Raw genomic sequence first — 24,488 nt, 5'->3', positions numbered from 1 at the left:
TTAAAACCATTTTTCCCAGAATGAATCAAATTGTTCCAGCTTATGAATAACAGATGATTATCTTCTCCATTTTGTAAATGTCCATTGTAATTTCCATCCATGTATTTAAAGTTGGGCTCCCCTGTGATAACCATTTCCTAGTAAAAGTCTTTTTACCAACCACCAACAGTATATTCATTAAATATTTATCTCTTTTCAACCATTCTTGAGGTATATATCCAAAATATATGGTCTTACTCTCCAAGGGGATTTCACATTTATCCCCCTCCAATAGTTTTTGATAACAAGGCAGTCCCAAAAATATGATAATGATTTGCATTTTGATTTCCACAATTTCTCCAGCAAACAGGGAGATTACTATCATAATGGGATTTCTGAGAGGGTGTAATAAAATATCAAGTTTTTCCATCCAAACTCCCTCCATTTCTGTGAATTGGTACACTTCCATTGATACCTCCATATTGTTGTCTTTTCTTCCTCAGATATAATTATCCCTCCTTCCTTCTCCCATTTTGTTTTAATGTATGAAGTCAAATGTGTTTTAAGATTTGACAACCCCTTATAAATGCTTGAAATGATTCTTCTACCATTATCTGAATTATATGCTTTTCTAAAGAGCTCCATCAAGCATGTACTTGCCTTGGTTACATTGTTAAGCATCTTATTAACATATTGTCGTATCTGTAAATACTGATAAAAACCTTGTTTTCTAATAAGTGTTTCTCTTTAAGAATTTCAAAACTGAACAGTGTTCCTTCTTTCATTATGTTGCATAGAATTGTTATTCCTTTAGCTGTCTAGTCATTAAATCTAGCATCCAATTTATTTGGTGTAAAATCCGAGTCATATACACACCATTTAAGAATTGCAATATCTCCCTCTATATTCTTTTATAGTAGTTTTCCTTATTTTAAGAGTCAGTTTCACCCATGGGTTATGAATAGTATTTATGTACCTTTACAGGTTGTTATCAGCCAAAATTGCTTGTATGGGGATGGGAAGTACCCGCTCCTCAATGTTTTTCCATTGAGTATCATATGATGGGTTGCACCAACATATCACAGCTCTCAACTGTGTTGCAAAATAATAATCTGTAAGAGAAGGTAGGCCCCATCCCCCCTTTTCCTTTGCTAATTGCAAAGTTTTGAGATGAACTCTAGGCCTTTTACCCTGTCAAATATACCTTGATAGCATCTTGTTCCATTCACTGAATTGATTTTGGTTAATCTGTGTTGGTAGGGACTGAAAGACATATAACAGTCTGGGCAGTATATTCATTTTAATAGACTCAATCCTTGAACGGAGACTGAAAAAAGGAATCAGGTTCCATCTTGCTACATCTTGTTTAATTTTTTTTAATAAAGGCTGATAATTACATTCTGATATTTTTGCCAAATCTTTTGGCATAATGATGCCCAAATATTTGACAGACTCTGTGTGCCATGCCCAGGGGTATCTACTTTCAATTTCTCTTGGTGGGCTATAGTAATATGAAAGCAATTGGATTTTATCTATGTTGATCTTGTATCCTCATAATTGACCATATTGTTCAAAGGATTGCATCAATTTAGGTAACGAGTATGTTGGTTGCCCTAGATAGATCAAAATGTTATCCGCATAACAAGCCAATTTATGCTCTGTTCCTTTAATAGTAATTCCCCTGATATCTTCATTTTGTCTGATGTATTGAGCTAGTGGTTCCAGATATAACGCGGAGTAGTGGTGACCATGCACAACCCTGTCTCCTGCACCTTTCTAGGGTAAAACTATTTGATAAATATCCATTGATTTTAATCCTAGCAGTAGGATTGTCATATAGTGTCTGTATAGTTTTAATAATTGTGTCTTGGAAATCAAATCTACGTAAAACTCTGTAAAGAAAATTCCAGTTAACCAAATCAAATGCTTTTTCAGCATCCATGCTTATCACTATTGCTTTGATTTTATTTTTTTGTATATGATCCATAATGTGAAGTGTCCTTCATATATTGTCTTGTGTCTGGCATTGTCGTATAAAACCTGTCTGATCGTTACGTATCAGTATGGGTAGAAACTCCTCTAATCGTTTGGCCATGATGGAGGTAAATAATCTATAATCTACATTAAGAACAGATATTGGTCTAAATGACCCGCATTCCATTTTATTCTTGCCTTCTTTCGGTATAGCTGAGATTATCACTTCCTTCCAACTGGGTGGCACTTGTGCCTTTTTTAGAGCCCAGTTCAGTGTGGGGAGTAAAACAGGAATTAACTCATTTTTAAATTCTTTGTACCACTCTGCCGTATACCCATCTGATCCTGGTGACTTGCTTAATTTAAGTCTACTAATTGCAGCTTTTAATTCAACTTCCGTTATGTCAGCAGTCATCCTTCTATTTTGTTCTTCGCTTAAAGAGGGAAACTCTAGAGAATTCAAGAAGGTGTCAGTTTGGGTTATGCTCCCCCCTGGAACTTTGGAATGTAGAGTTTTGTAAAACACTTCAAAAGTTTTCACTTAGCTTATTTTTTTTATCATTTTTGTTCTTGGGTCCCTAATTCTATGAATTGTATTTTCTGCTATCTTCTTTTTTCAGTTTCCACACCAGTATTTTCATAGATTTTGATCCACTTTCATAATGTCTGTGTTTCAGAAACACTAAGCTTTTCCTGATTTCTCACGTAGCCAAACTGTTAAATTCATTCCTAATTCTTTTGATTTCCCTAATGTATTGTTACATACCCCATAACTGGGTATCTTACCAGCAAATACAGAAGTATCTGTTGGAGTCTGGTACTATTTCCAAACAGTGTTTATTAGTAAAATATACAAATCAGTATCAACAATGCAAATATACAGATAATACACTTTAGCAATACTAAACCTAAAAGTGTGGGTATAATAATAATCAACAATAAACAAGCTCTATCGTTGTCTAGGGGATAATGAATTATCATGGGAAAGTATAAAGTTCAGTTCAGTTCATGTAGGCTGAGGTAGTTGTTGGTTCTTTTGTTGTAACCGTTAGAGAGAGAGAGAGAGAGAGAGGGGGCGAGCAAACAGTGACAGCTAAGGTCAGTCAAACCTTCCATTACGATCTTGATCCGTCAACATGTTGTTGTGGCCATTCAGGTATGACCCCTCGGTCCTTTAGCTAGACCGTTCTTCTATGGTGGACTCGTCACCCAAGCAGGGGTGGACACACACACAAGCCCCCACCGGTCTCGCTATAAACACTGTGAGTTAAAATTTACCGATCCTTCGTTTGGTCTCCGATGCCCCACACTTTCTCGTGGGTGTCTGATGCTCACTAGTGTGTCTCCTGGTGTGTCTGAGGGGTGTCTCCCCAGACCTCACTTTTATCCCCACTCACGGGGTCTCAAGTGTCAATCAATTTTGAATGTCTTAGCTCATCAAACCAGCCCACTCCAAAAGACATAACAGTAAATCAATGGCTCCTCTCCTCTCTCTTATCAGCAGCAGATGTTCCAACTTGTTTTCCTCTTATCTATGTCTCTCTCTCTTTCTCTCTCATGAGCAGCATGGTAACAGTAACAGTTTGTGATTCCCCCGGGGAGGGGGACATGGGCAACTCTGTACCCTTCTGCCCGTCAGTTGTTCATCCTTCGTAACAGTACCCTGTGATAAATTCAATTTGTGTGTTTTTTCTAGTTCCTTCAGCCTGTTTTGTAATTCCTGTAATGTTTTATTCCTTATTTTCTTCTTATTTGAAGATATCACTATAATTTTCACTTTTGAAACAGCTTTCAGAATATCCCATAGAATGGGAGGTGAAACCTCTCCATTATCATTAAATTCTAGGTAAAGACCAATTTCTTTTTTAATTTCCTTAAAGTACGGATCATTAGTTTAGTTTCCAAATAGTATTCTTTGGTTGTAGGTCAAAATCAACAGATAAATATATAGGTGCATGGTCACTTATATCTATTGTCCCAATTCCACAGGTGTTTATTTTGTCTTTGTCCTTTCCAAATGTTATGAAATAGTCTATTCTTGTATATACATAAAGGGGAGCAGAATTATGAGTGTAATCCTGTCGGGGAAAACGTCCCTCCATATATCAATTAAACCAACATCCTCAAAAAGTGTATTAACTTCCTTATGTAAGGATTTTGTTTCGTAGGTTTTTCTATTGGAAGAGTCTAAATTTGGTTTGTAATTGTAATTTTAAGTCTCCCCCACATACCAGGAGACCCTCTGTTTCTGTTACTATAATATCAGTAATTTTCTGAAAGAAACTAATATCACTTCCCGGGGGGGGGGAGGGGGGTGCATATATATTCAATAGAGTAACTGAATTTCTTTCTATATTCCCCCTTACCAGAATTTATCTGCCTTCTTTATCTCCCATTTCAAATTCTTTTTCAGAATTTAGCTAGCTTGAGATAAGAATAGCAACTCCTGTCCTGTGTCCTGATTTTTATGAGGAGAAAAACAAATTAGTGACACCCATTCTCTTGAGTTCTTATGCTCATTATCACATAAATGAGTTTCCTGTAAATATACTACATGGGCTTGTTCTTTTTTCATTTTGGATAAAATTCTATTACTTTTGATTGGATTTAATAGCCCATTGGCATAAAAAGAAATGAATTTCCCCTTGTCTTTATCCATCTGTATTTTTCTGTCAATATATCATTATTAGAATAAAACTTAATCAATCTACTCCCTGAACAATTAAGAACCAAGAAACGCAAATAATAACAAAAATGGCAACGAATGTGTGATTCCAAGGCTGAGGTCTCTAGTGGATGACCCTGTATTGAGCTAGAGGAAATGTCTAGCTGTGGGGGATAACCCCTCCTACTTGTGAGTTGAGGGCCTCCATTGCAGTGTTCATAAAAGTCAGTGAACAAATCCATTGCACAGAAACGATTTCTCTGTGTACTCCTCCTATATATGTACACACCCACACACACACACATATACATATACATATGTATTACATACATACACATATATGCACACATATATATATTCTCATTTTGGTGGGGAAAAAGGAGTAAGTGAGCAAATAAAGAATAATTACTAAGTAATATAAAATCCACATTATAATAAGTATTTCTCGAGATAGGTATATTACTGTCTACTTTTGCTTCTGTTTAGCTTCTCAACACTTTTAAAGTTAGCCAAACTTTATGGCTCTTTTGAAGGGGGTGAGGACTGTCTTTGGGAAACTCCCGGTCTTTTCCTGATATATTTCTCTCGGCCTCCTCCCGTCTCCTGCCTTATCAATTCTCGCACTGTTTCCCAGGCGAGAGTGGGATAATTCCTCTGCCAGACTTCTGTTTGGACGGGCTGATGGGAACCCTCTGGCCTTCATGTCTGTAGTCGCCTTTTCCACTGTCTGGTACAACCGTGTCCCGTTGTCATAAAACACTCGAAGTTTAGTAGGGTACGGAGTTTATAATCTAATCTTTTTTTTTGCTTTAGTACTCGCTTTACTTCAGAGTATTCTTTGCGTTTCTGAAGGACCATGGGGGGGTGGGTAATCTTGGTCGAAATATATTAATTTATCGTCTAAAAACACTCTCCTCTTACCCCAGGCCCTTCAGAGAATCTCCACCTTGGTGCTGTGCGGAAGGAATTTAATTATTATTGAGCGTGGTTTATCTCGGGTAGACTTCGGGACTAACGCACAATGCGTTCTCTCGATTTCCAGCTCCATAGTTGAGGGAAGCTCCGGCGAATCCCGCAGCAACTTTCCAACAAACTCCATCATAGACGAGCCCTCCGCTCCTTCGGGAACGTTGTATATTCTGATATTTTTCCGCCGTGATCTTCCCTCTGGGTCAAGCAGTTTACCTTCTTAGTGATTTAATAGTTTTATCGTCTTTCTCAGTATTCGTTCAATGTTTTGAACGCAATCTTCCACCTTTTTAATTCGAGTCTCTGCCTCTGCTACTTTTTGATTGACGTTGGCGAGCTCTGACTTAATATCATGTAGCTGCTGCTTTATTTCTTTCTGGAACTCCCTTATCTCTTTCAGAACTTCAATCATATTCGCCACCTTGCCTGAACAAGGCCCAGCATCCGCCTCACTAGCACACGGTCAGGTAGGAGAGCTGCTCACTGCATTCCACTCGGCTGCAGGCTCCACAGTGTTACTTTTTTTATTTCCATTCCTTTCCCCCATTCTTGCCCCTCTTTTAAGTTCAAATATCTTTTGAAAAATACTATATTTGATGGGTTAACGGGGTTTAATACGTGTTTTTCCGGAGGAACTAGTGACTTAAGCTGCCAATCTTGATAATGACGTCACCGGACAGTCTTGTCCAACCTTTTCAACATTCGAAATGTTTCAATGAGATCGCCTTTCATCTTTCTGTACTCTAATGAATACAATCCAAGAGCTGACAAACACTTCTCATATGTTAGCCCTGCATTCCAGGAATCATCCTCATAAATCCTCTCTGAACTCTCTCCAACATCAGTGCATTTCCTATAAGATAGGGGGCCCAAGACTGCACACAGTATTCCAAATGGGGTCTCACCAGTGCCCCATGGAGCCTCATCAACACCTCCTTACTCTTATACACTATTCCTCTTGAAATGAATGCCAACATAGCATTCGCTTTCCTTACGGTCGATCCAACCTGGTGGTTAACCTTTAGGGTATCCTGCACGAGGACCCCCAAGTCCCTTTGCACTTACAATTTTTGAATTTTCTCCCCATCTAAATAATAATCTACCCGATTATTTCTTATTCATCTGCCATTTCTTTGCCCACTCTCCTAAACTGACCAAGTCTCTGTGCAACCTTTCCGTTTCTTCAACACTTCCTCCTCCTCCACCTATCTTGGTGTCATCCACAAACTTAGCCACAGAACCATTTAATCCAAAATCTAAATCATCGATATACAGTGTAAAAAGAGGCGCCCCCCAACACCGACCCCTGCGGAACACCACTAGTGACTGGCAACCAACCAGAATAGGATCCCTTTATTCCCACCCTTTGCTTTCTGCCTATCAGCCAATGCTCCACCCATTCCAATATCCTTCCTGTAATTCCATGGGCTCTCATCTTATTAAGCAGCCTCTTATATGGCACCTTATCAAAGGCCTTTCGAAAATCCAAATACACAATGTCCGCAGCCTCTCCCTTGTCAATCTTATTTGGGATTACCTCAAAATATTCCAATAGGTTGGTGAGGCAGGATCTTCCCTTCATGAAACCATGCTGGCTTGGTCCTATCTTGTCATGCACCTCGAGGTATTTCATAACCTCGTCCTTGAGGATCAACTCCAATAACATTCCAACTACCGATGTCAGGCTAATAGGCCTGTAATTTTCTTTTTGCTGCCTCCCCCCTTCCTTAAACAGCGGAACTACATTTGCGACCCTTCCAGTCCTCCTGAACCATGCCAGAGACTATTGATTCCTGGAAGATCATTTCCAATGCCTCCACAATCTCCAAAGCCACCTCCTTCAGAACCCATGGGTGCACCTCATCTGGTCTGGGAGACTTATCTATCCTTAGTCCATTTAGCTTCCTAAGCACTTTCTCTCTGGTAATCTTGACTGTAACTAACTCTATTCCCTGAGACCTCTGGCTATCAGGTATGTTGCTAATGTCTTCTACTGTGAAGACTGATGCAAAAAACTCATTTTGTTCCTCTGCTGTCTCTTTGTTACCCATTATAATTTCTCCAGCATCATTTTAATCAGTCCTGTATCTACCCATGCCACTGTTTTACTCTTCATATATTTTAAAAAACTGTTAGTGTCCTTTTTATGTTAATTCCCAAGTTCTTTTCATAATTCATCTTTTCTTTCCTAAATACTTTCTTAGTATCCTTCTGTAAGGTTTTAAAAGTCATCCAGTCCTCAGTTTTCCCACTAATTTTTGCTTCTCTGTACACCATCTCTTTTGCTTTCATTTTAGCCTTTACCTCTCTCGTTAGCCACATTTGTGTCATTTTCCCATTCATGATTTTCTTTTTTCTTGGAATATATTTTTCTGCACTTCCCTTACTTCTTGTAGGAATTTCATCCAATTCTGCTCTATTGTCCCTCCATCTATAACCATTTAACAATTACAGCACGGAAACAGGCCATCTCGGCCCTTCTAGTCCATGCCGAACACTTGTCCCACCAACCGGCCCATAACCCTCCATTCCTTTCCTGTCCATATACCTGTCCAATTTTACTTTAAATGACAATACCGAACCTGCCTCTACCACTTCTACTGGAAGCCCGTTCCACACAGCCACCACTCTCTGAGTAAAGAAATGCCCCCTCGTGTTACCCTTAAACTTTTGCTCCCTAAATCTCACCTCATGTCCTCTTGTTTGAATCTCCCCTACTCTCAATAGAAAAAGCCTATCCACATTAACTCTATCTATCCCCCTCATAATTTTAAATACCTCTATCAAGTTCCCCCTCAACCTTCTATGCTCCAAAGAATAAAGACCTAACTTGTTCAACCTTTCTCTGTAACTTAGTTGCTGAAACCCAGGTAACATTCTAGTAAATCTTCTCTGTACTCTCTCTATTTTGTTGATATCTTTCCTATAATTCGGTGACCAGAACTGTACACAATACTCCAAATTCGGCCTCACCAATGCCTTGTACAATTTTAACATTACATCCCAACTCCTATACTCAATGCTCTGATTTATAAAGGCCAGCATACCAAAAGCTTTCTTCACCACCCTATCCACATGAGATTCCACCTTGAGGGAACTATGCACCATTATTCCTAGATCACTCTGTTCTACTGCATTCCTCAATGCCCTACCATTTACCATGTATGTCCTATTTGGATTATTCCTACCAAAATGTAGCACCTCACACTTATCAGCATTAAACTCCATCTGCCATCTTTCAGCCCACTCTTCTAACTGGCCTAAATCTCTCTGCAAGCGTTGAAAACCTACTTTATTATCCACAACTCCACCTACCTTAGTATCATCTGCATACTTACTAATCCAATTTACCACCCCATCATCCAAATCATTAATGTAGATGACAAACAACATTGGACCCAGTACAGATCCCTGAGGCACACCACTAGTCAGCGGCCTCCAACCTGACAAACAGTTATCCACCACTACTCTCTGGCATCTCCCATCCAGCCGCTGTTGAATCCATTTTACTACTTCAATATTAATACCTAATGATTGAATTGTCAAAGGCCTTACTGAAGTCCATATAGACAACACCCACTGCTTAACCCTCGTTAACGTTCCTAGTGATTGCTTCAAAAAATTGAATAAGATTTGTCAAAGATGACCTTCCATTCACAAATCCATGTTGACTGTTCCTAATCAGACCTTGTCTACCCAGATAATTATATATACCATCTCTAAGAATACATTCCATTAATTTACCCACCACTGACATCAAACTGACAGGCCTATAATAGTTAGGTTTACTCTTATAAATTTGCCAATCCTCTAGCACCATCCCTGTTTCTAATGATATTTGAAATATTTCTGTCAGAGCCCCTGCTAACTTTCCTGAAGCTCCTAGGGAATATCTCGTCAGGACCTGGAGATTTATCCACTTTTATATTCCTTAAAAGTGCCAGTGATTCCTCCTCTTTAATCTAGCTTATTTTTCCAATCAACTTAGGCCAGTTCCTCTCTCATACCACTGTAATTTCCTTTGTTCCACTGAAATATCGATACACCTGATACCAGCTTCTCCTTTTCAAATTTGAAACTGAATATCATATTATGATCACTGCTTCCAAGGGGTTCCATTACCTCTAGCTCCCTAATCGCCTCAGGCTCATTACACAGCACCCAATCCATAACAGCTGATTCCCTGGTGGGCTTATGGACAAGCTGCTCCAAACAGCCATCCGGTAGGCATTCTACAAACTCCCCCTCCTGAGATCCAGTACCTTCCTGACTTTCCCAATCCACTTCCATATTAAAATCCCCCATAATTATCTTGACATTTCCCTTCTGACAGACTGTTTCTATTTTCAGCTGTAACTTGTAGTCCACATCCCAGCTGCTGTTTGGAGGCCTGTATATGACTGCTATTAGTGTCTTTTTACCCTTGCCATTTCTTAACTCGACCCATAAGGATTCTGCCTCTTCTGATCCTATGTCCCTTCTTTCTAGTGATTTGATATCGTTGTTTACCATCAGGGCCCCGCCACCCCCTTTACCTACCTTCCTATCTTTCCTATACACGGTATATCCTTGAACATTCAGCTCCCAATCACATCCATCATTTAGCCATGACTCAGTGATGGCCACAATATCATATCTTTTAATCTGTAGCTGTACATCAAGGTCATCCACTTTATTTTTAATCCTGCGTGCATTTAAGTATAGAACATTTAGATCAGTATCTGTTACCAATTTTGCTATATTTCTATCACACAGCAGATTATCCTGTCTGTTCACCTGCCTGTCCTTCTTGCCATCTTTGCTGCACAGTATCTTTGACTTATTTCTATTTTCCTCTTTCTCGACTCTAACACCCTGGTTTCCTTCCCCTTGCCAACTTAGTTTAAACCCTCCCTAACTGTCAAAGTCAAACTTGAGTTTCTGGAAAGTATGGGGACCTAGAGGCAAAAGGAAATAAAATTTAAAAGAAAGAACAAGAATTCACTGGTAGTCTGGACGGAACCTACTGCCTAAGGGCTGCTTCTGCCTGGAACATTGGGGGGACCCCACAGCATCTTGGAGGCAGTCTGGGAGCAGCGTTGAAACTAACAGAACTATCAAATTGCTGCCCTTGTGAAAAATAAAAGGAAAAGTTGTTTGGTCATTGAGTGGAATCCAGTTAAAAATCCTTTGGGTAGGCATATTCGATCCCTTTCAAGTGGGGAAGCTGCACACATTCAAAAAAGAGCAAGAGCTCGGACTTGACAGTAACAGCTATATTTAACAATCCTGCCAGGATATTAGTACCCTTTGAGTTCAGGTGTAACCCATCATTTTTGTATAAGTCATACTTCCCCCAAAATAAATCCCAGTGATCTAAGAATTTGAAGCCCTGCCCACTGTACCAGTTACTTAGCCACACTCATCTGCTTAATTCTGCTATTCTTACCTTCATTAGCACGTGGCTCAGGCAGTAATCCTGAGATTATTACTCTGGAGGTCCGGCTTTTCAATTTTCTTCCTAGCTCCCAGTAATCTTCCTTCAGGACCTCCTCTCTTTTTCTGTCTATGTCATTGGTACCAACATGTACCAAGACTTCTGGCTGCTCACCCTCTCTTCTCAGAATACTCTGAACCCAATCCGAGATATCCTGCACCCTGGCACAGGGAGTCAACACATCATCCGGGTATCCTTGTCCGGCTCGCAGAATCTCTTGTCTGTTCCCTTCACGATGGAATCCCCTATAACGACTGCATTTCTCCTTGCTCTCTTGATCACGGCACTGGGCAGAGTGCAAGGGTCCTGTTCGCTGTGGTCTTCCTCTGTCAGGTCAACCTCTCCAACAATATCAAAAACTATATATCGATTCCTGATGGGGACTGTCACAGAGATGCTGTCCACTATCTCTCTATAGCGGAGGTGTCAAACTCATTTTAGGTCCCGGGCCGGATTGGGCAAAATGCAGCTTCATGCGGGCCAGATCAGTCGGGCGCGTGCGAACGCAGCTTTCATTGCCTCTGTTTTTTCAGCCTGTTCTCATGTGTCTCAGTCTCTGCTATAACTTCACTTCACAAATTCCATTTCTTATGAAGAAGACTGCTGAGCAAGCATGATTAACTTAGAATCATAGGCTTCATATCGCCGGGCCATTAATAATTAAAATAATAGATCTATCTAAAATGATCTCGCGGGCCGGATATGGCCCGCGGGCCTTGAGTTTGACACCTATGCTCTATAGGTACTATCGATCACCTCCTCACTTTCCCTAATTAGCTGAAGGTCATCAAGTTGCAGCTCCAGATTCCGAACATGGTCCATTAGGTGCATCATCTCAATTCACCTGGTGCAGATGTAATCCTCACAGGGTCCCCACATCTAGCACTCCAAGCACAACACTAATCCTAGATGCATACCTCTGAGGCTACTGTTATTACTGAATAACTAAACCTGTAACTTACCCCTTTACTATAAGACTCAAAGGTCGCAGGAAGCTTCTTCCCATTTTCACCTAAACCCGTTGAGCCAAAGCCCTATCACTCTGCACCCTCTCACTCCACTGCCCGCTGGATATGGTGGTGTTCTTTTTAAGCCTTCCGCGCACTGAAGTCACGCGCCTCTTTTGTCCTAAGTAGTTAATAAAAATCTATCTGAATTTTCTCCTGAAAAACAGCGACTTAGTCTGCTGCCTGCTTGCTGTGAATCAAGACAAAAAGAAGAGTAGGGGAAAGAAGAAGATGGCAGCAGTAATAGGGGACTCTATAGTTAGGGGGTCAGACAGGCGATTCTGTGGATGCAGGAAGGAAGCATGGAAGGTTCCCAGGTGCCAGGGATGTTTCTGATTGCGTCCACGATATCCCGAAGTGGGAAGGAAAACAGCCAGAGGTCGTGGTACATACAGGTATCAATGACATAGGCAGGAAAAGGGAGGAGGTCCTGAAAGCAGAGTATAGGGAATTAGGAAGGAAGTTGAGAAGCAGGACCACAAAGGTAGTAATCTCGGGATTATTGGCTGTGCCACATGACATTGAGAATAGGAATGGAATGAGGTGGAGGATAAATGCATGGCTGAGGGATTGGAGCAGGAGGCAGGGATTCAGATTTCTGCATCATTGGGACCTCTTTTGGTGCAGGAGTGACCCATACAAAAAGGATGGGTTGCAATTGACCAAGGTTCTAGTAGGGAGGTTTGCAAAGGCTACTAGGGAGAGTTTAAACTAGGATTGCTTGGGGTGTGGGGGGGGGGGGTGTGGAATGGGAACCAAACTAAAGAAGTGGAGAAAGAGGCAGTTGGCTCACAAATAGAAAATTCTTATGACAGTGCGAGGAGGATAGGCAGGTGATAGAGAAGGGATACGCTCAGACCGATGGTTTGAGATGTGTCTATTTTAATGAAAGGAGTGTTGTGAACAAAGCGGATGAGCTTAGAGTGTGGATCAGTACTTGGAGCTATGATGTTGTGGCCATTACAGAGACTTGAATGGCTCAGGGACAGGAATGGTTACTTCGAATGCCAGGCTTTAGATGTTTCAGAAAGGACAGGGAGGGAGGCAAAGGAGGTGGGGACATGGCACTGTTGATCACAGATAGTGTCAGGCTGCAGAAAAGGAGGAAGACAGGGAGGAAGTCTACAGAATCTCTCTGGGTGGAGGTTAGAAACAGGAAATCCTCAGTAGCTATACTGGGTGATTTTTATAGACCACCAGGATATCGAGGAGTAGATAGGGAAACGGATTCTGGAAAGATGTAATAATAATGGTTCCATTGTGGGAAATTTTAATTTCCCAAATATCGCTTGGTACATCCCTAGATCGAGGAGTTTAGGTGGGTGGAGTTTGTTAAGTGTCTTCAAGAAGTTTTCTTGACCCAGTATGTAGATAAGAGGAGAGGCTGTACTTGATTTGGTATTGGGAAATGAACCTGATCAGGTGTCAGATCTCTCAATGGGAGAACATTTTGGAGATAGTGATCATAATTCTATTTCCTTTACCGTAGCATTGGAGAGGGATAGGAAGAGACAAGTTAGGAAAGCATTTAATTGGAGTAAAGGGAAGGCATATTTGGAAGAATATATTGGGAACAAATGTTCTCACGGAAATATACAGAAGAAATGTGGCAAATGTTCAGGGGATATTTGTGTGGAGTTCTATATAGGTATGTTCCAATGAGACAGGGAAAGGATGATGGGGTACAGGAACTGTGATGTACAAAGGCTGTTGTAAATCTAGTCAAGAAGAAAAGAAAAGCTTACAAAAGGTTAAAAAAAACTAGGTGATGATCTAGAAGATTATAAAGCTAGCAGGAAGGAGTTTAAAAAAGAGATTAGGAGACTCAGAAACGGCCAAGAAAAGGCCTTGGTGGATAGGATTAATGAAAACCCCAAGGCATTCTACAAGTATGTGAAGAACAAGAGCATAAGATGTGAGAAAAAAGGGACTAATCAAGTTTGACAGTGTAAAGTGTATTGAATCAGAGGAGATAACAGATGTACTTAATGAGTACTTTGCTTCAGTATTCACTACAGAAAAGGATCTTGGTGATTTTAGTGATGATTGCAGCGGACTGAAGCTTATAGATATTAAGAAAGAGGATGTGCTAGAGCTTTTGAGAAGCATCAAGTTGAATAAGTCACCGGGACTGGATGAGATGTACACCAGACTACTGTGGGAGGTGAGAGAGGAGATTGCTGAACCTCTGGCAATGGTCTTTGTATCAGCAGTGGGATCAGGAGAGGTTCTAGAGGAGGGCTGCAGAAGTTGTTCCCTTATTCAAGAAAGGGAGTAGAGATAGCCCAGGAAATTATAGACCAGTGAGTCTTACCTCAGTGGTTAGTAAGTTGATGGAGAAGATCCTGAGAGGAAGGATTTTTGAACATTTGGAGAGGTACAATATGATTAGGAGTAGTCAGCATGGCTTTGTCAAGGGCTGGTCATTACAAGCCTGATTGAATTTTTTGAGGATGTGACTTTGATGAAGATAGAGCAGTAGATGTAATGTATAGGGATTTCAGCAAGGTATTTGATAAGGCACCCCATGCAAGGCTTTTTGAGAAAGTAAGGAGACATGGGATCCAAGGGGACCTTTCTTTGTGGATCCAGAACTGTCTTGCCCACAGAAGGCAAAAAGTGGTTGTAGACGGGTCATATTCTGCATGGAGATCGGTCACCAGTGTTCCTCAGGGATCTGTTCAGGGACCCCTACTCTTCGTGATTTTTATATATGACCTGGATGAGGAAGTGGAGGGATGGGTTAGTAAATTTGCTGATGACACAAAGGTTGGGGGTGTTGTGGATAGTGTGGAGGACTGTCAGAGGTTACAGCGGGACATTGATAGGATGTAAAACTGGGCTGAGAAGTGGCAGATGGAGTTCAACCCAGATAAGTGTGAGGTGGTTCATTTTGGTAGGTCAAATATGATGCAGAATATAGTATTAATGGTAAGACTCTTGGCAATGTGGAGGATCAGAGGGATCTCAGGGTCCGAATCCTCAAAGCAGCTGTGCAGGTTCACTCTGGTCTAGAAAGCATACAGTGCATTGGCCTTCATCAATTGTGGGATTGAGTTTAGGTAAGAGGTAATTGTAGCTATACAGGACCCTGGTCAGACCCCACTTGGAGTACTGTGCTCAGTTCTGGTTGCCTCACTGCAGGAAGGATGTGGAAGCCATAGAAAGGGTGCAGAGGAGATTTACAAGGATGTTGCCTGGATTGGGGAGCGTGCCTTATGAGAATAGGTAGCTTGAACTTGGCCTTTTCTTCTTGGAGCAGCGGAGGATGAGAGATGACCTGATGGAGGTGTATAAGATGATGAGAGGCATTGATAGTGTGGCTAGTCAGAGGCTTTTTCCCAGAGCTGAAATGGTTGCCACAAGAGGACACAGGTTTAAGGTGCTGGGGAGTAGGTACAGAGGAGATGTCAGGGGTAAGTTTTTTACTCAGTGGTGAGTGTGTGGAATGGGCTACTGGTGACAGTGGTGATGGGCACAGCTTTGTGGGCTGAAGGGACTGTATTGTGCTGAAGGTGTTCTAACTTTCTAAGAAGTAGTGCAACAAGAGTTTACTTCATGCAAGCAATTTTGTGGCTACGTGTACAATATATGCAGCCAATCTCAATAATCTCTGATTATGTTCTCTTCTTAGTTAAGTATCCTATACTTAAGCTGACCAATCACAATTTATTTACTTGTTACTGATAGGTAGAAAGGAGATAAAGGTAAATGTTATTTAGCACACTGTGAAGTGAAAGCTGAAAGATGCATGCATTAGGGTTCATAGAGTCATAGAAAGTTACAAAGCAGAAACAGGCCATCCAGCCCATCTAGGTCATACCAAGCTATTAATCTGTATAGTCCATTGACCTGCTGCTGGATCACTGTACTCCATAATGTATCCAAATTACTCTTAAATGTTGAAATCAACCTCACTTCCATTGGCAGCACATTCCACACTCTCTCCACCGACTATGTGTTTTCCCTTATGTTCCCCTTAAGCTTTTCACCTTTTGACCTTAACCCATGACCTAATTTCCTTACTATTTACCCTATTTATACCCCTCATAATTTTATACACTTCTATCAAATCTCCCTTCATTACCTATGCTCTAGGGAATAAGGCCCTAATCTATTTAATCTTTCACTATAACTCAGGTTCTCAAGTCCCTGCGATATCCTTGTAAATTTTCTCTTTACTCTTTATGTCTTTTTGATAGCTTTCCTGTGGACACAGTTCTCCAAATCAGACCTCACAAACGGGATATACAATTTTAATACAACCTCCCTGTTTGTATATTAGTACTTCAGTTTATGAAAGTTAATTTTTCAAAACCTCTGACCTTATCTATTGTGGTGCTGTTCACTATGTAAGTCTTACCCTGGTTTATCCTCCCACATTGCAACACAATATTTGTCTACATTAAATTCCATCTGCCATTTCTCCAGCTGTTCCAGATCCTGTTGCAAGGAATGATGATCATTCAGACTACACCACCAATCTTGGTGTCAACATGAATTTCCTGATCTAGATCATTGATGTAGGTAATATACAATATACCCAGCAGTCCCTGCTGCACACCACCAGTCACAGGTCTCTAGTCAGGGAGGTAACCATCAATTACCACTCTCCAGTTCATTCTGCTACCAACCTCATCCTGAATGCCAAGTGACTGAACCTCCTTGACCAACCACCGATGCAGGACTTTGTCAGAGGCATAGCTAAAGTCCATGTAAACAATATACATTATCTTTTTTTCATCTACTTTCCAGTTAACCATCTCAAAAAAATTCTTTAAGATCCCTATAAAATAAGCTATAAAATAAGATCCATATATATCCTATGTTGACTGTCCCTAAATAGGTTCTGTCTATACAAATAGATTACTTCTATTAAATTAAACAGTACCTCCTATTGAGTTGTCCACTAATGACATCAAATTCACCATCCAATAATTTCCCAGATTACTGTTAGAGCTTCTTAAACAGCTAAACAACATTAGCAATTCTCCAGTCTTCCAGCAACTGACATGGGGATTTTAAAAAAAATACCTTTGCTAGGTCTCCTGCAATTTCTACACTAATCTACAAGGTCAGAGGTCAAAATATTAGACCTGGGTGTTTATCTATCTTATATTTTCTCAAGGGAGCAAGCAACTCCTCTGCAATCCTTAAGTCACAAATCTTGACCCTTCTACAACCAAATCTCACTAATGTCTACAATGTCATAATTATTTTTGATGATCCATGTTCTAAACTCATCCCACTTATATACCATTATACTTACATTGATAAAGACACAACTCAACATTATTCACATCATGTGCAACCTTTCAATTCCTGACCCCTGCAAGTCTAGTTTAAATCCCCAGAGCAGTAGTAGTAAACCCACCTGCAAGGATATTCAGGTACAACCTATTTCATCTGTATAGATGTCACCTTCCCTGGAACTGAGTTCAAAATTCAAACATCTGAAGTCCCCCTTCTGCTTTATCTCTTTGGCTATATGTTAGGTTGGGTTGGACTACAACTAGAGGTCATGTGTTAAGGGTGAAAGGTGAAAAGTTTAAGGGGAGCATGAGAGGAAACTTCTAAACACAGGATTGTAAGAGTGTGGATTGAGGTGCCAACACAAATAGTGCATGCAGGCTCATTTTCAACATTTGATAGGCACATGGATAGTAGGGATATGGAGAGCTATGATCCAGGTGGAAGAAGGAGTATAAGTGGTTTCACCATGGAGAATATGGGCCAAAAGGCCTTCTATGCTGTACTCTATGACTATAAAAATCATGAGATCATAACCTTGGAAATTCTGTCTTTTAACTTAGCACCTACCTCACTGAACACACTTTGTGGGACCTCATCACCCTCCAACTTGAGAATGCTATGGACTCTATCTGTGATGTTCCTTACCCTGCTGGCACCTGGGAGGTAGCATTTCATTTAGGACTGTTATTTTGGTCCACAAAATCCCCTGTATATTCCTCTAGCTAATAAATCCCCTATGGGAGCCACACAGTGCCAGACTCTTGTGATTTTCTTTTGCAAGATTATTCATTCCAAAGCAATGTACTGGTTAATTTGTCAAGGGTTAAAAAGCATATCCCATTTCCCCTCCTATTGATCACTTAGTTAATTATGTCCTGAACTTTAGGATGACAATAACCTCCTTCCTCCAGCACTTGTTAATCAAACCCTCAGTGTCCCAAATGATCTGGAGTCTGAGAACTCAGAGCTGGAGTGCATTGCTTTCAGGTGCCGTCATCAGAGAAAAAAAATGAAAGAAAGCTGGGAGGAAGCAGGATGGAGGGATAGGAGGGACAGATCTGCTTAGACTCTGCCTCCTGTTGCTGAAGCCTCTACAGCCAAAGACTCAAACTCTCAACTATAACACTGATCATTTCACGCATAGCCTCTCCCATAAAGAATACTTTGCATCTACATAACTTATTATAACCCTTGACAAATGTGCATCTACCCATTTCATGATTCCTGGTTCACAGAATAACACAACTCATCCTGCTTGTTTTTACAAATCTCACTCTGATTATACACAACAGTTCCTCACAACCTCAGGCAATGAAATAATCCCAACTGGTCCCATTCACTGTACACCTTGTCTATGCCCTTCAAAATTGATATACCTTCGTAAGGTCATCCTATGTCTGTTGTTCTAAGGAATAAAGTTTGCCTAATCTCTTACTATAACTTCAGAACTTGAGTCTTCATAATACTCATAAAAATGTTTTTCACTTTCTTTCCAGCTTAATGATAGTTTTCTTACTGAAGACTAATCAAAACCTAATACAATACTATGGATATAACATCACCAGCATCCTATGCAGTTTTAGCATTTAATCCTAACTCCTTTTCACATTGACCTGATTGCTTCACCTAGTTAATAACTGACATTTTTATTTATTATTATATTCTTGTTGAAGGTGTTATAGAGGTTTATTTTTCTTTGCCTCATGCTGTTCTGGTTCCATTTGTAGTTTAAGGAGAGATAAATGAGTGCTGAAATATGAAGCACTACAAAAGGCACTAAAGGAACTCATGGGTCTTGATCTAAAACATTAATTCTCCATATCCCTTCCATAAATGTTGTCTCTGCTCTTGAGTTCTTCCAGTACCTTTTGTGTAGTTCCAATTACCTATGTATTTCTTAGGAGGAGATTTGAAACTCAGTAATCTGTCTATAATTCCTTAGATGCTTATTTCAAAGCAGGAAGTTTCCAATTCAGAAATAATTCATCTAATGGAATCAGTAAGCACCTAGCAGAGGATCCTTTACCCTCTGTAGGAAGACCTTCAGAAATTACGTTATCAGTTTTGAAAGAGCAGCAGTATTATTGTCAGAAATGTGGTTCTGGTCAAGAATAGCTGAGCTGGGATTTTGTATAGCTTAACAAAGCTTTTGTGTGCTAAGAAATGTTAATAATGTTATCATTCCTCAGTAACATGGTATGAAAAGAGATGCAGAATCCACAGCATGAAATCTGAGACTTAAATAACATGAAACAATCTATTTGCTTTGGAACCTAAAGCATTACCTGGTGCTCCATCTCTCCAGCTTTAACCTATCCTAGTTTCTAGAGACCTATTTGAAGCAGTATGGAGAGACTGCTACTGAGGAGAGGCCTATGCAATATCTTATTGTAGGGAATGAGGACAGATGAAACTGAAGAGCCTGTGAGTAAGCACTAGGAACAGATATCATAACTTGGTAGCTTCAAGGTTCATTGTTAATATTGTTCCCTTCTCCTAATAGAATAGTGTGGAAAACTTGAGAACTACCAGCCTTACATCAGTGGTAGGGAAGCTTATACAGATATAGAGAAACATAGAAACAGGCCACCCACTCAATGTCAAACTTACTTTGTCGAGACCCATTGACTCACATCTGGGCTACAGCCCTCCATCCCCCTCTCATCAGTGTACATCCAATTGATCCAGTATCTATCTCCACAGACAGCTTGTTCCACACCCTTAACCCTGTGAAGAAATTCCCCTCGGGTTGCTTTCAATATTTCATCTTTCATCTTAATAAATGACTTCCAGTTCAGTCTTTACCCAACCTCAGTGGAAAAATCCTGCTTGCATTACCCTGTCTGTACTATTCTTAATTTTGTATACCTCTATCAAACCCCTTCATTCGCCTATACTCTAGGGAATAAAGCCCTAACCTATTCAACCTATTACTATAACTCAGCTCCTCCAGTCCTGCAACATCCTTGTAAATTTTTAGATACTCTTAATCTCATTGCCTTGTTGATTGGTGACCAGAACCTTAACTAAATACTTCAAATTAAGCGTCACCAACGTCTTATACAAATTTAACATAACATTCCAACTGCTGTACTCAATATTTTGATTTATGAAAGCCAATGTGCCAAGTTCTTTCTTTACAACCCTATTTACCCTTAACCCCACCTTCAAGGAATTATAGAGCTACATTCCCAGAAATCTCTGTCCTCTGTGCCCCACCCTCACCATGTAAGTCCTAACTTGGTTTGTCCACCCAGAGTACAACACCTCATACTTGTCTGCATTAAAGTTCATCTACCATATTTCGGTCAAGTTTTCAGCTAACAGATCTTGCAGTGTTTTGATGGTCCACTAATTCTCCAGTCTTGGTGACATCCACAAATTTGCTGATCCAATCCAGTTTACTACATTGTCATCCAGATTGTTGACATGAAACAGCACCAGCCCTAGTCCTAACCACAGGACTCCAGTCAAAGAAACAACCACTCTCACCTTTCCCACAATGCCAATGTTGAAGCCAATATACTACCTCATTCTAAATGACAGATGACTAAACAGTAACTTAATGTATTAGGAAAATATTTAATAGTCTTCTGATAGTGGGATAGAAGCTGTTGATGACCCTTGTGGTATGTGTTTTCAGACTTTTATCTGTAAGAGAAGAGAGAATGTCCAGGATGGTGGGCGTCGTTTATGTTGTTTGCTTACAGAGACAGCGAAGACTTTAGTCAGATCCATGAATGAACGGCTGGTTTCCATAATGTGCTGAAATGTGTCCATAATATACTTCAAATTTTTTCAGTCATATGCAGAGCAGTTGCCATATCAAACCATTAAGTGTCTAAACAAAAATGCTTTCAATGGTAAACTGATAAAAATCAGTATAAGTTGAATGTGACATGAAGAAGCAGAGACATAGATGAGCTTTCTTTGCCATCACATCTTTGTGAGTGGACTAGAATAGCTGTTTGTGATGTTCACTCACTTTCAACCTCAGCACCATTGATGAAGAGCATATTTTTACTATCAAAGTCGAAGACTAGCTCTTTTGTTTTGCTGACGTTTAATGTGAATATTATTACTACATTTACTATCTTCTAATCATGTTACTAAGCTCTCTTAGTGAAAAATATGGCACGCAGAAGACTCAACTATTACAGAATTTTGGATTAGCAGAGTTTGAGCACATTAAACATTTGCTCTCCTTGCCTGGCCTGGAGAATACTAGGCCTTCTGAGGTAATGGAACACACGTTGTTTCTCTTGGGAAATCACCATACTTGTTTTATTTTTAAAGAACTCTTCATGCAGCAAATGCCTGATCCAGTTCGCATAGCCTTCGCTAATGCACCGATGAAGAACAACAGGGAACATAAAGAAATCTGCAGATGCTGGAAATCCAAGCAACATACACAAAATGTTGGTTGAATGCTGCATGCCAGGCAGCATCTATAGGGAGAAACATTGTCAACGTTTCGGTCTGAGACCCTTCGTCGACTAACTGAAAGGAAAGATAGTAAGAGACTTGAAAATAGCGGCCTAAACCATCAACAGTGCTTCTTCCTATAGGTGCTGCCTGGCCTGCTGTGTTCCAAGAACAATAGGGAGCTTGCTAAAATGGCTGATAGGCGGTGGTCAGCTAGGCAGAGATTCATAATTCATAAATCCTTCTCCTTTCCTTACCTCAATAAGCCTAGTCAGCAAGACCCCCAAGCAAGGAAACAAATGATGGTGGGCCAGTGCTTTTACTATGCTTGTTTTGTATGCCAGTACTGCCTTGCAGCTTTGACAGTGCCTGTGTTTCGGGACATCAGAGGTCTGTCAACATTCCAGCTGCCAGGGTTATCTACTGTTTATTAGAGACAGTCTGTCATGGCAATGCTTCCTGTGCATATAGACTAGATCCAGAAAGCTGGCAACAGTGGAGGCAAAGTTTGCATTATCCCCCTTAGCCTGATTACAATGGCCTGTTCTATGTTTTGCAATGGAGAGAAATACAATCAGGTTTACTCCTATATAAGATAAACATCTTTTCTCTCCAGCCTTGAGTTGCTACAGTTTCCCTTCAATTTAAAATTCCCCTTCCGTTTTATTTACAAAAACCTACATGATCATACTTTAATACTCACACTACAGCAATTATTTGGTAGCAATAAAGTGTGTGCAGAATGTTTTCACTAGGTTTTGTTTGGGATAGAGGGCCATGGTTATAAAAAGAGATTGGACAGAATGAGTATATTCTTACTGGGATACAGGACACTGAGCAGGGCTTTTTGGATGTTAATAAGTGTCTTGTTAGAATTATTATTCCAGGGCAGATTACCACACGTAGGATTAACCTGGGAGTGAAGAAATTTAAAGAAGATCCAAGATATAACTTTTTCCACAGAAGAGTTACCAGCACCACTGCCAGAGAAGTGTTTGAGGCAGATACAGTTAGAAAGCACTTAAAAATTAGCTTTATTTGTCAGATATAAGGGTTTTCACCGCTATTTGAAGGTAGAGTATTCCTATTTTGTAAGGTTTGTAAGTCGGAATGTCATAAAGAAGCAATTACTGGCAAGTACATGCTTGACAGAGCTATTTAGGAAAGCATATAATTCAGATAATGGTAGTAGAATCATTTCAAGCATGTATAATGGGTTGTCAAGTCTTAAAACACATTTGACTTCATACATTAAAACAAAATGGGAGAAGGAGGGAGGGATAATTATATCTGAGGAAGAATGGAGATATCAATGGAAGTGTACCAGTTCACAGAAATGGAGGGAGTTTGGACGGAAAAACTTAATAAGATATTTTATTACACCCTCTCAGAAACCCCATTATGATAGTAACCTCCCTGTTTGCTAGAGAAATAGTGGAAATCAAAATGCAAATCATTATTATAATTTTTGGAACTGCCCTGTTATCAAAAACTATTGGAGGGGGATACACAATGCCCTACAAGACAGCTTTAAATGTGAAATACCCTTGGAGAGTAAGACTGTATATTTTGGATATATATCTCAAGAATGGTTGGAAAGAGATAAATATTTAATGAATATACTCTTGGTAGCTGGTAAAAAGACTCAAAGGCTGGAAATGGTTATCACAGGAGAGCCCAACTTTAAATACATGGATGGAAATTACAATGGACATTTACAAAATGGAGAAGATAACAGCATCTGTTAATCCTAAGCTGGAACAATTTGATTCATACTGGGAAAAATGGTTTAACTACATGATGCCTCATAGGCCTGATTTTATTCTCACAAATCAATGAATCTGTTGCAAAAAAAGATCACTCCCTACTTGTACATAGTTCTTTCCTTTTGCTTGTTTTTTCTTTGCACTCTTTTCTATAAGTGTATACCTCAGATAAATACTTTGTGGAGATTTGTGATATATATGATAATATGATAAATATGTACAATGTCTGAAATACATCTTATGGAAATGTTAGTTTGATGATGAATTTCAATAAAAAAATAAATTACAAAAAAAGCAATTACCATTTATTTATATGGGAAAAACGTGAGCGTTTGCAGACCCAAATTATGCCAAACAACACATAAAACCTAAAATAACAGTAACATATATTAAAAGCAGGAATGATCTGATAATACACAGCCTGTATAAAGTGGAAATACTTTTCTGCAATGATTGCAGCACTGTCCACCGTAAAGAAAACACTTGACACAGTGCTCTCGGCAGCACTCGCGGCAAAAACACTCGGTGCAAGCACCCTCGGCAGAAGCACTCTTTTCAGTAACCTTCAAGATATGAAGCTGACAAATCATACCAAATAACACATAAAAATAACAGCCTATATAAAGTAGAAATAATGTAGGTACAGTGTAGTTTCACTAATCGGAATTGGGAAGACAGTGAGCACACTGATGATGGTGTGTTAGGCTAAGTCGTCAGAGTTTGGGGTGGTGGGAGGTAGAGGAGTCTGGGGTGTCATCTCATCGTCTGTTTCCATCAGGGTAGACAGGTCATCTTCTATGTCTATATAGAAGATCGAGTTTCCTTGTCTGCTGTGGATGATGTGGAAGACTTGAAAAACGACAGTATCCTTGACTGCTTAGCCTCGTGCATTTTTCTATCATACAGTTCTTTGTAAGTACCCAAACCATACTGCAAATATGCCCTAAACATAAGTACCCTTTCAAAATTAAAGT

The 24,488-nt window shown here is 40.0% G+C and overlaps 1 protein-coding gene across 10 annotated transcripts in view; it reads left to right on the top strand.

Moving 5' to 3' along the window:
- Positions 1-24,488, top strand: part of LOC132386011 (ataxin-7-like protein 3) — a 138,569-nt gene that overhangs the window by 72,971 nt on the left and 41,110 nt on the right. The window lies entirely within an intron of this gene.

This window comes from Hypanus sabinus (assembly GCF_030144855.1).
Source record: "Hypanus sabinus isolate sHypSab1 chromosome Y unlocalized genomic scaffold, sHypSab1.hap1 SUPER_Y_unloc_11, whole genome shotgun sequence".
Taxonomy (NCBI): Eukaryota; Metazoa; Chordata; class Chondrichthyes; order Myliobatiformes; family Dasyatidae; genus Hypanus; species Hypanus sabinus.
Note: the sequence above shows the minus strand (reverse complement) of the source record. Positions and strands in the feature narration are given on the sequence as shown.